The sequence below is a fragment of the Cervus canadensis genome, chromosome 31 (assembly GCF_019320065.1).
Source record: "Cervus canadensis isolate Bull #8, Minnesota chromosome 31, ASM1932006v1, whole genome shotgun sequence".
In the NCBI taxonomy this organism is placed as follows: domain Eukaryota; kingdom Metazoa; phylum Chordata; class Mammalia; order Artiodactyla; family Cervidae; genus Cervus; species Cervus canadensis.
The window spans coordinates 37,078,719-37,089,578 of record NC_057416.1 but is presented as its reverse complement, the minus strand read 5'-3'; positions in this window follow the sequence as shown (position 1 = coordinate 37,089,578).

Here is a 10,860-nt window from a genome sequence, read left to right as displayed (position 1 = left end):
TCAACATTGCAAATACCACGTGGACACTGCCCTACATCAGCAGAATAACCTGAGAAGAAACTCAAGGGACCCGACATGATTCTTAGGGCCACTGTGAATAGCGCTGTGGTCAGCAGGGATGCTTAGAGGAATGGCTCTGGGGAATTCTTTTAAAAGCTCTGATTCATGTCCCTCTGGGACTCAGGCAGACAAGAAGCAAACGCTGCTCGTGCCTCGTCCCAGTCCGCTCACAGGACGGCACATCCAGCTTCTGTGATCAGTGGCTGCTGGGGGGTCACGTCTGACCCCACGGAGGTCATGTTCCATCTTGCTGAGCAGAGACCCAAGATAGACTGGTTACCGACCAGGGTCCTTGGTCTTCCCCAATCACTAGAAGCTAGAGGCCAGCCAAGAGATGCAGACAAGGCGTTGCTGGGGTCTCTGCTGCAGCAAGACGGGGGAGCACAAGTAACAGGGGCCCTTGCTCACTCCCTGAGGGGGAGGGCTGGGAGTGTCCTATATGAGGCGTGGGTAAGGGTGGGTGACCGGTGGGTGAGGGTGGCTTAGGTGGCCTGCCCACCCCTTCGGTGGTATTGAGTGCAGGGGGCGTGTGCAGTACTCTGCCTTTGCTCCTGGCTCTTCACAACTGGCAGTTGTGGTTTTCTTTTTGTATCTTGTTTTTCATAATCTGGCCCAACTGCAGCAAGCTGGCAGTTACTTTTAGTCCCTTAGGGTTTCTTAGTATTTTGTTGCTGGAGGCGATGTCTGTGCAGTTGCAGGCCCTGCAGCAATGGGTCCCAGGTCCCAGCCTGGCTCTGACTGACAGAGGGCCATGAGAGGATGGTGCCCTTGCCTGAAGGAAGACCACCCTGGGGGCGCACTCCAGAGATCCCCCCCTGAAATCTGCGGAGGCCGGACTCCAGCTCCGATTCCTGCCCCTGTATCCTGAGTGCAGGCCCCAATACTCCACGTTCACAAAAGGACCTGCTGGGGCTCTGGGGCAATAGTACCTGGCCCCAAATCACGTGGGGTCAGCAAATCCAAGGGATGAGGGGTGCGCCAGGGCGTCCTACTCCGCAATACACTCTCCCCTCTCCGCTAAGGCCCTGAGGCTCCTCCGCCCCGGGCCGGAAGCAGGTGTGGGGGCCGGAAGTTGGTGTAAGCGGCCATTTGTAGCTCAGGCAGTGTGGCGGGAGAGGATGCCAGGCTCTACCTGGACAGCAAAGGCCTGTTGGAAGGCTGTCTCTCCAAACTCATACTTTTTCCTGAGAGAGCAGTTTGTCTCTTTGGCCTGAAACCAGGCCCAAGGCAATCAGAACTTTGCCAGACACCCAGGTCCTATCCAAGTTAATGGGGAGGATTTTTTTCTTACTTTTCCTATTCGGTTTACTCATTTAGGATTATCCACACAAAATGGTCCATGAGACTGCATCCCTTAACAATACTAGTAGTCATATCTTACCCAAATAGATCTAACTGAATGCTATTCTTTTCTTCCATGATCCCTGAAGTTCTAGAGAAATAGAATAGAGAAATTGAGAATCAGCTTTGAGTTATTAATACTACTCTGTTCACAAAGACAGGTTATGGTCACCAAATAATTAAAATAGCAATTAGGACTATTTTGTAATAATAATTCTGCAAACAGTCCTTGGTGGATGAAGTTTTTTTTTTTTTCTTTAAGCTATGTCGTGTTTTTAGCATACACAGCCATTCAAGTGCAAAGGAAATTTATGCTTTTTTCCTCTTTATTCTTACCAACATCCACTGGATCATCGAGAAAACAAGAGAGTTCCAGAAAAAACATCTATTTCTGCTTTATTGACCATGCCATAGCCTTTGACTGTGTGGATCACAACAAACTGTGGAAAATTCTGAAAGAGATGGGAATACCAGACCATCTGACCTGCCTCTTGAGAAACCTGTGTGCAGGTCAGGAAGCAACAGTTAGAATTGGACATGGAACAACAGACTGGTTCCAAATAGGAAAAGGAGTACGTCAAGGCTGTATATTGACACGCTGCTTATTTAACTTATATGTAGAGTACATCATGAGAAATGCTGGGCTGCATGAAGCACAAGCTGGAATCAAGATTGTTGGGAGAAATATCAATAACCTCAGATATGCAGATGACATCACCCTTATGGCAGAAAGTGAAGAAGAACTAAAGAACATCTTGAGGAAAGTGAAAGAAGAGAGTGAAAAAGTTGGCTTAAACCTCAACATTCAGAAAACTAAGATCATGGCATCCAGTCCCATCACTTCATGGCAAATATATGGGGAAACAGTGGAAACAGTGGCTGACTTTATTTTTCTGGGCTCCAAAATCACTGCAGATGGTGATTGCAGCAATGAAATTAAAAGATGCTTACCCCTTGGAAGGAACGTTATGACGAACCTAGATAGCATATTAAAAAGCAGAGATATTACTTTGTCAATAAAGATCTGTCTAGTCAAGGCTATGGTTTTTCCAGTAGTCATGTATGGATATGAGAGTTGGTCTATAAAGAAATCTGAGCACTGAAGAATTGATGTTTTTGAACTGTGGTGCTGGAGAAAACTCTTGAGAGTCTCTTGGACTGCAGGAGATCCAACCAGTCCGTCCTAAGAGAGGTCAGTCCTGGGTGTTCATTGGAAGGACTGATTTTGAAACTGAAACTCTAATACTTTGGCCATCTGATGCGAAGAGCTGACTCATTTGAAAAGTCCCTGATGCTGGGAAAGATTGAGGGCGGGAGGAGAAGGGGACGACAGAGGATGAGATGGTTGGATGGCATCACCGACTCAATGGACACGAGTTTGGGTAGGCTCCAGGAGTTGGTAATGGACAGGGAGGCCTGGCGTGCTGCGGTTCAGGGGGTCGCAAAGAGTCAGACAGGACCGAGCGATAGAACTGAACTGATCCTTACCACACTCACATTTCTGGATGGATTTTTTTTTCTAAGTGAACACATGCCACACATGTATTTATCTATTTCTCACCGGTCGGTGGGCCAGGCACTGTTCTAAGTACTGAAGATACAGAGGTGAGTAAAGCAGACAAAATCCTGCCCTCTGGGAGCCCAGTTTCTAGTGGGGAGACAGGAGACACTATAAACTGATAAATATGTATTTTACTGTGGTATAGATGTCGATAAAGGAAAAGGAGAAATATTTAGCAAAACAACATCTCACCTGAACAAAGGGGATGGTAATTTAGATAAGACTGTGACACTGTTTCTCATCAGATGACAAATTAGCTGAAACCTGGATGAAGGGAGAGAGGGAGGCTTATCGGTTTTGGGGGAAGAGCTGTGAGGTCAGGAATGATTGGTGCCAAACCCTTGAGATGCCAATAAGATCGGCAGATTCAAGGAGGATCAGTGGTGCTGACTGCAGCACAGGCGGCCGGATGGAGAGTGGGCTTGATAGGGAGGCCACTGTGTTTCACCAGAGATGATTAAGAGTATGGGCAAGTCTGTTCTTTTTAAAAATTATTTCTATTTTATTATTTTTATCGAAGTATAGTTGATTTACAATGTTGTCTTATCACTGCTGCACTGCAAAGTGATTCAGTTATACATCCCCATATATTCTTTTTTATATTCTTTTCCACTATAGTTTATCATAGGATATGGCACATAGTTCTCCGTGTGGACCTTGTTTATCCATCCTATATCCATCCTTTATCTAACATCTGCTGACCCCAACCTCCCACTCCAATCAAGTCAATTCTTCATAATCCCTCCTATTAGAGAACATTCGACTTCCTCTGTCCCCACTACTAAAGGCTAGCAGTGCCTCACTTGTCATGACTATCACAAATATGCCCACTCATTTCCAAAGGCACACTGGGATGTGGGATTAGTCCCTGTGGAGACTGAGCTTTCCAGCAAGCAAGTGACATGATCAGTCTCACATGATTAAGGTCACTGTGCATAGGAAAGATATTGAACAGCTGGAGAGTTGAAGAAGAGAAACCTTTAGGTGGTTATTGCAATGGTCTGGGTGGAAGACAATGATGGCCAGGCTAGGAGGTATCAGTGGAGCTGGTGAGAAGCAGCCCGTTTGGGAGCAGAATTTGAAAGGGAAGCTAGGAGGATATGATGATGTTGGGAGTGAAATGAGTGAGAGAGAAAAGCCATGGAAAGCATCAGGGTGGGCTGTTGCTATGACCATTCTTGTTTTGCTCATCATGTTAAAATTAATGCAGATGGCTATTTTATTCTCTTCTGAATGCTGTGTGTGTGTGTGTGTGTGTGTGTGTGTGTGTGTGTGCAAGCCTTTGCACTTGAATATCACGTCTATCCCTGGGTTCCTAATCTCAACCCTACCAGGTTGGAGAGCTGTTCTGTGAATTGTAGGCTGTTTGACAACATCCCCGGCCTTTACACACTAAATGCAAGAAGGCAGTGTGTGCATGGAGTACCTTCCTCCTAGCTTGACAATCAAAAATGTCTTCAGACACTGTGCAATTTTTCTTAGCAAAACGGCCACCAGTAGAGAATCACTGCTCTAAGCAAATTCTCACTGAGGCTGTGACCCTGGTTATACCTCTAATGGGGTGACCTTGGGCAAGTCACCCCACCTTTTAGGGCTCTGTATGTTCATCATAAGTGTGAGTTAGACATTAGCCCAGGTTGGAAACCATATACTATAGTGAACCAACTCTGTCTTTCTGAAAAATAAACTTTCACTGAATTTCAGATGCACAGTGTCTCAAAAATATCTTAGTAAAAACATAACATTAGTTTTTCTTCTGGGAGTGAACAAAATGCCCCCACCAATTATAGCACTGATTTTCTCAATGTAGGCCAAAATTTGAGCAGGCAAAATTTGCTAATAGGCATTTCCAGAGTCTGAAAAATCATCTGCAATTTCCTTGTTTGCAAAGGACAATTGAGGACTTGTAACCTCAGCTGTCCATATGTGGTTTCTTGTGATTCTTACTGGGTAATTTGGTCCAACAAAGTTAAGCTTTCAGCTGACAATATTGAATTATGGCAGGTGCTGCTGGGGGTTCTTTTGCTACATCATGTCTATTTCTTTGCCCAATTAGAGCTCTAGGTAATGATTATATATTTTCCCTTATCCACCCTGAAATTTGTGGCTGAGAGGTGTTCATCATCAAAAGGATGGTACTCATTCGAATAAATTGAGACTGAGATGGGCTTGTGTCTCCCTCCAAGCAGTAAGGAGATGGAACCTCAGGCTGGCTCTCTTCCTCCGAGGTCTGGGCCTTGCTCAGCCCACCTGCAGGCTCTGCTCTTTCTCCAGATGTTGAGGAAGCAGGTCAGCACACAGGTTCATTGCAGGTTCTGAAGGTGTATTTGCAAAACCGTGGTTCCAACAAGAAGTCAAATCACCTTATTATATATTTGTGTATGTGTTGTAAGAAGGAGGGCGGTTAGTTCGTATGTGTATGTGTGTGTGTGTGTGTTCTCTATTTGGATGACCTATATGCAGGGTTTCTGCTTTATGAAATCTATGGATGCTTTTTATTAGATGAAAAAGAGAAATCAATTTTCTATATTTAATCCCTGCATTTGAGCTTCTCCCAGCTTGGCCACTGCCAGAAACTTTTAAGGAAAGCAAAGTCAGCTGAATGTGCCTGCCCTTTTTGGCTTTTCCTGAATTCTACATGGCCAGGGATTTCCTTCCTGGCTGTAGTTGGTGGTCAAGGCTTGATGCTAAATGGTGGATTGATTTTTGGCATTGATTACTTTTGATTAAGCAGCATATGTACAGAGTGGTCCCAAGAGGACTGAATCTGGTGACTTTGACAGGGGTAACCTTGAGATGACTTTCATTATTCCAACAACTAAACTCTGCAGAGATGGCAGTGATGCAGTCCAACATGAGGAAGACCCAATATTTGAGCATCTGGAACCCTGAAGAGTTCTGTCAATCAGAGCTTTTCTACCTGGAAAAGTGGTTGCCTAAGAAAACCAAGTACATTATGGCCCAAGGCAGGTCATCAGCATACCTGAGAAGCCACTCAGTCTACTTGTTGGAGGTTCTAAAATTTTTTATTGGCTAGAGGAATTTCAAAGAAATGATTACTTCCTTTATTCTTTCCTTCAACAAATACTTGAACATTCACGGAGCTTAACACTAGGCAAAGACGAAGGTCAGTAGGACACAGGGCCTTCTGTGGAGGAGTTCATGAAGTTGTATGGATCAGACCGTCATGGATAGTTCTAAGTGGATTACATACACGTGACAAAATGAAATGCATGCTGTGAGAGAGGGATGAGCACATACGTAGAATAACAGGAAATAAAAGTGCGATGGATTATGATTATGAAAGGAGCTGTATTTAGTATCTTAATTTAGATTCTTCAACCGCATGTAACAGAACACAGTTTGCAATTAAAAGTGACTTAAACTGGTGCTGGGCATCTTGTTAACATGCAGATTCTGATTCAGCATTTCTGGGGTATTGCCCAAGATTCTGCTGTTTTAACACATTCTGGATTTTGTGGATATGGTTGGTCCACTGGCCACCCTTTGAGCCGAAAGAACTTTCAAAACAAGATTTTCTATTATCTCATATAACAAAAGTTTGAAGGTAATTAGGTGATGACAGGGCTGATTCAAAAGCTCAAACAACATCAGGGTGGAGCCAGGCACTTTCCAACCTATTCTCAGCCTTCTGGCTTTGTCTTCAGGCTTCTCCCTCAAGGTCTCAAAGTGGCTGCTGGGATTCCAGGCATCACACACAGGCATGAAAAAGTACATGAGAAGTAGAAGACAAATGTATCCCTCTTTTTATTCTTTTCATACAAAGAAAGGCTTTTACTCAAACAATTCTTGGCAACAAGCATCCACTTAGTTTCCATTGACTGAAATAATGTCTGATGTCATCCTTCACTGCAAAGCCTTCTGGGAAAGCAAGTATTCAGCCTCTACAGTGAGATGTAGGCTCTGTTAGAAGAATGGTGGAAAGGAGAATGATCATTTTGTTGGACAGCCAACCACATTCGTCAGTGGGGTTAGTTCTTTAGGCCAAGGGAATCTTGCAGGGCTAGGAACTCCCTGCTGAGTTGGCACAGGGCAGGGAAATCGGAAACCATCTTGTCAAGGGTCACTCAGGTGATGTCAGAGCCATCTTCCTCTCCAGCTGCACACCTCACCCCCTTCCATGGTCTGGATTCAGAGCCTAACATTTCTCACCCAGAGGATTCAACAGGGTCTTAAATGATCTCACTACCCCATCCCTCCATTTACTCCTCTCATCCGCTCTGCATAGAGAGTCAGAGACTTCTAGCCTGCAAATGTGACTGTGATATACCCTGTTCAAAAATTTTTAAAGGTTCCTCATATCATTCATGATAGATATTAATATCAAAATGTTAACTCCATAGTATCATACAGTCTTCAAATCTCATTATAATTTCCTCTCTACCACTTATCCTGTCTCCCTTCCCAACACTCCCCATTAAAAATCCATGTCTTCAGGGAGTTCCCTGCTGTCCTAATGGTTAGGATTCTGGGCTTTTACTGCCATGGCCTGGGCTCAATCCCTGGTCAGGGAACTGAGATCCCACAAGCTGTACAGGGTGGCCAAAAAAAAAAAAAGTCAACATCTTCGATGTTAAAGAGAATACTAATTTTGCTAGAACCAACTCTGGGTATAAAATCATCTACTTAAGAATTTCTTTCAATATCTCTCCAGATCATGAAAAGTGATTACTGGGATTCCTCTGATTTGGAACATCGGCATTTTTCTGATCTACTCTGTATGCTAGATGCTTAATTATCAAGGTCATCTTCAAATGTGCCAGGAGGCTTTAAGGTCAGGACTCCAGGGCCTTTTCACTCCCCGAGGGAGTCAAAGTCATTTGGAGTGCATGGAGTATGCATGTGTGCTCAGGTGTGTCTTTGGACTGTATCCTGCCAGGTTCCTCTGACCATGGGATTCTCCAGCAAGAATACTGGAGTGGGTTGCCATTTCCTCCTCCAGGGAGGATGTTTCCAACTCAGGCATCGAACCCACGTCTCCTGCATTGCAGGCAGATCCTTACCTGCTGAGCCATCCTGAAAGCCTTGGAGCCAACATTCTTCTTTAACACTCCCCTTAATATGTTCTCCGTTTCATGAGTAAGTGCTGCCCAAGACTGGAGGACTTTCCTGCTTACTGACTTCTCACTAGGCATAGTTTTTCATTATTGATGTCTCTGCCCATCCTCTGATCACTGTTTTTATTCTGTCAGGTGTGGGTCATAGACTGCTTTCTCCCCTTCCTGTCCCTCACTGCCCTCCCCACTGCACCAAACCCAGTATGGAGCCGGTTACCTCTTTGGTGCCTAGCAAAAGCTCTTTTTGTTTTCTTTTTCTTTTTTTCCCCCCCAAGCTCAAAATTTAATTTAAAAACATTCAATGGGGAATACATGTAACTCCATGGCTGATTCATGTCAATGTATGACAAAACCCACTGCAATGTTGTGAACTAATTAGCCTCCAACTAATAAAAATAAATGAAAAAAAATAAAAAAATAAAAACATACAATGGGAATTACTCTGTTTTCCTGTACATATACATTTTACTGAATTGTGTGTGTGTGTGTGTGTATGTGTGTGATTTTATCCTGTTAAAATAATAAACAACCACACACCATGGTCACACTTTATCAACAGTGAAATAACGTACTTACTAGACAGAACAAGGGAGATCAGTCCTGGGTGTTCACTGGAAGGACTGATGTTGAAGCTGAAACTCCAATATTTTGGCCACCTGATGCAAAGAGCTGTCTCATTGGAAAAGACCCTGATGCTGGGAAAGATTAGAGGCAGGAGAAGAAGGAGACGACAGAGGATGAGATGGTTGGATGGCATCACTGACTCAATGGACATGACTTTGGGTGAACTCCAGGAGTTGGTGATGGACAGGGAGGCCTGGCATGCTGCAGTCCATGGGGTCGCAAAGAGTTGGACACGACTGAGCGACTGAACTGAACTGAGACAGAACAAAGTTTACATAAAATAGTACTGTAATTCAATAGTCATAAAACTTTTCTTTAGTAAGCTAATTTCCTAATAAAAGAAGCAGAGAGCTTTAATTTACCTTTTTTACTAATCCCTGCCTTATTTGCATGGACACCTCTTATCTGTTTGATGCCAGGGACTTAAACATCTGACACACGGCTCCAGCCTTGAGATGATCATGTGCGTGCTCTCCATGACCATGCTGGTTTGATGATGGCCACCTTGAAAGAGTTTCCATGGAATACTGACAATGGTGGGGGGGGTGGGGGAGAGAGGCGGAAATAGCCCTTAGGTCTTCCAGTGAGTTAGGAAAGACAATCTGGGAAGGGTGTTGGTGACAGAAAACCTACAAGCAAGGAGAACCTGGCTATAGAGGTGGCGATGCTGGGCAGGACCTCATTGAGGGGCACCAGCGGGTGGGGAATTTGACAGAACTATGCGCAGCTAAGTGTGACCGAACCAGAAGAAGGGGGTGAGACTAATGACATAGGCAGCAGAAATGATAATGAACTTGGAGGCTGCACAGGGAAGTCAAGATTTTTATCCTGAACCACGGAAGAATTCTGAGCACGTATGTCACATTTGCAGGTTCGAGGGTCATTCCAGCTGCCGTACCAAGAAGAGAGGAATCTGGGAATGAGCCTTTCAGCAGGAAGGTCAGGGTTCAGGCGAGAAATGACCATGTTCCGAAATCAAGCCAGCAGTGGAGGGGGCCTGATAGTGTGGTGGGGGCCATCGGAGAGCCATAGAGAGGTACACTTGGTTCAATCAGGTGATTCATATGCAAGAGAAGAATATGCCTTTCAGGTTCTTTCATTTTGAAAAGATCTCCCTCGCTGGAATTGCTGCCCGGCCTCTCGGGTACAAAGGTGTGTGCCAGGCATACCCCGCAGCCCGCAGCTGTAACTCAGGCTTGATTGCTGGTCAAACTCCCTAGCAAATGCCTCTCCTCATTTGACTCTTAAGGAATTGAATACCATCGCTCACAGAAGCAGAACATTGGCCACGTGTGAATATTGCACTTTTCCTCCTGGGTATGATCTCTATTTTTATTGAACAACTGTCAGTAGACCATGCAGCATTGCCAACAACACACTGAAAATAGAATGAAGGCAATTACCTCAGCAAAGATTAACGCAGAAAGTAAAATTGCACTTATGTAACGCTCATCTTCCAGGCACGGAGACCGGCCCGCCTCTGGTTTCTCCGTGTCTGTCTCAGCATCGTAACCGAACGGCACCACCCCTGACGACACTGGGAGGACCAAGTGTCTCCGCCATTCCCTCTTCCCGTGCCCGCTAAGCCTTTTCTCAGAGCGGACAGCAGAATACCGGGCTGCTCCTGGGGATGTTCCCCTCAAGACGCCGCCGGCAGAGGAGAGAGACCATCAGCTAACACCATTTCAGCACTCCTGCTGCGTGGCAATTACTCGTCAGTGAACTTCAGGAAAATACTTGTGTTTTGGAGGTCAGGTCGGAGAGGAACTTTGCAGATGACTTAGGCCAATCCTCTCAAGGTTCAGAGGAAAACACTGAAGCCTCGGGGATTAAGTGACTTGACGGTGACTTCCTGTGTTGCTTAAGTTTAGAAGAGAGGCCTGAAACCCGAGCTGCGCTCCAACAAGGGCATTTCCCCTACGCCCTTGGCTTCTTGCAAAGAAACAGCAGGGACAGTTGGAAAAGCTTCCTTGTCAAATCCCCAACACCCCCCAGTGGGTGGAGGAGACTTGAATACAAAAGAAGAAAATCAACCCCATAATTAGATACAGCACTGACTCCAGACCAACTAGCGGAAATATTGTGTTGGCTTCCACAAAAACTGCAGAAGGAAGAAAACAAAGCCTGCATAAGCATCTTGAGACCCACGTGTAGGTCTGACGGAATGATACCATTTTCCTCAAACCCAAATATGAC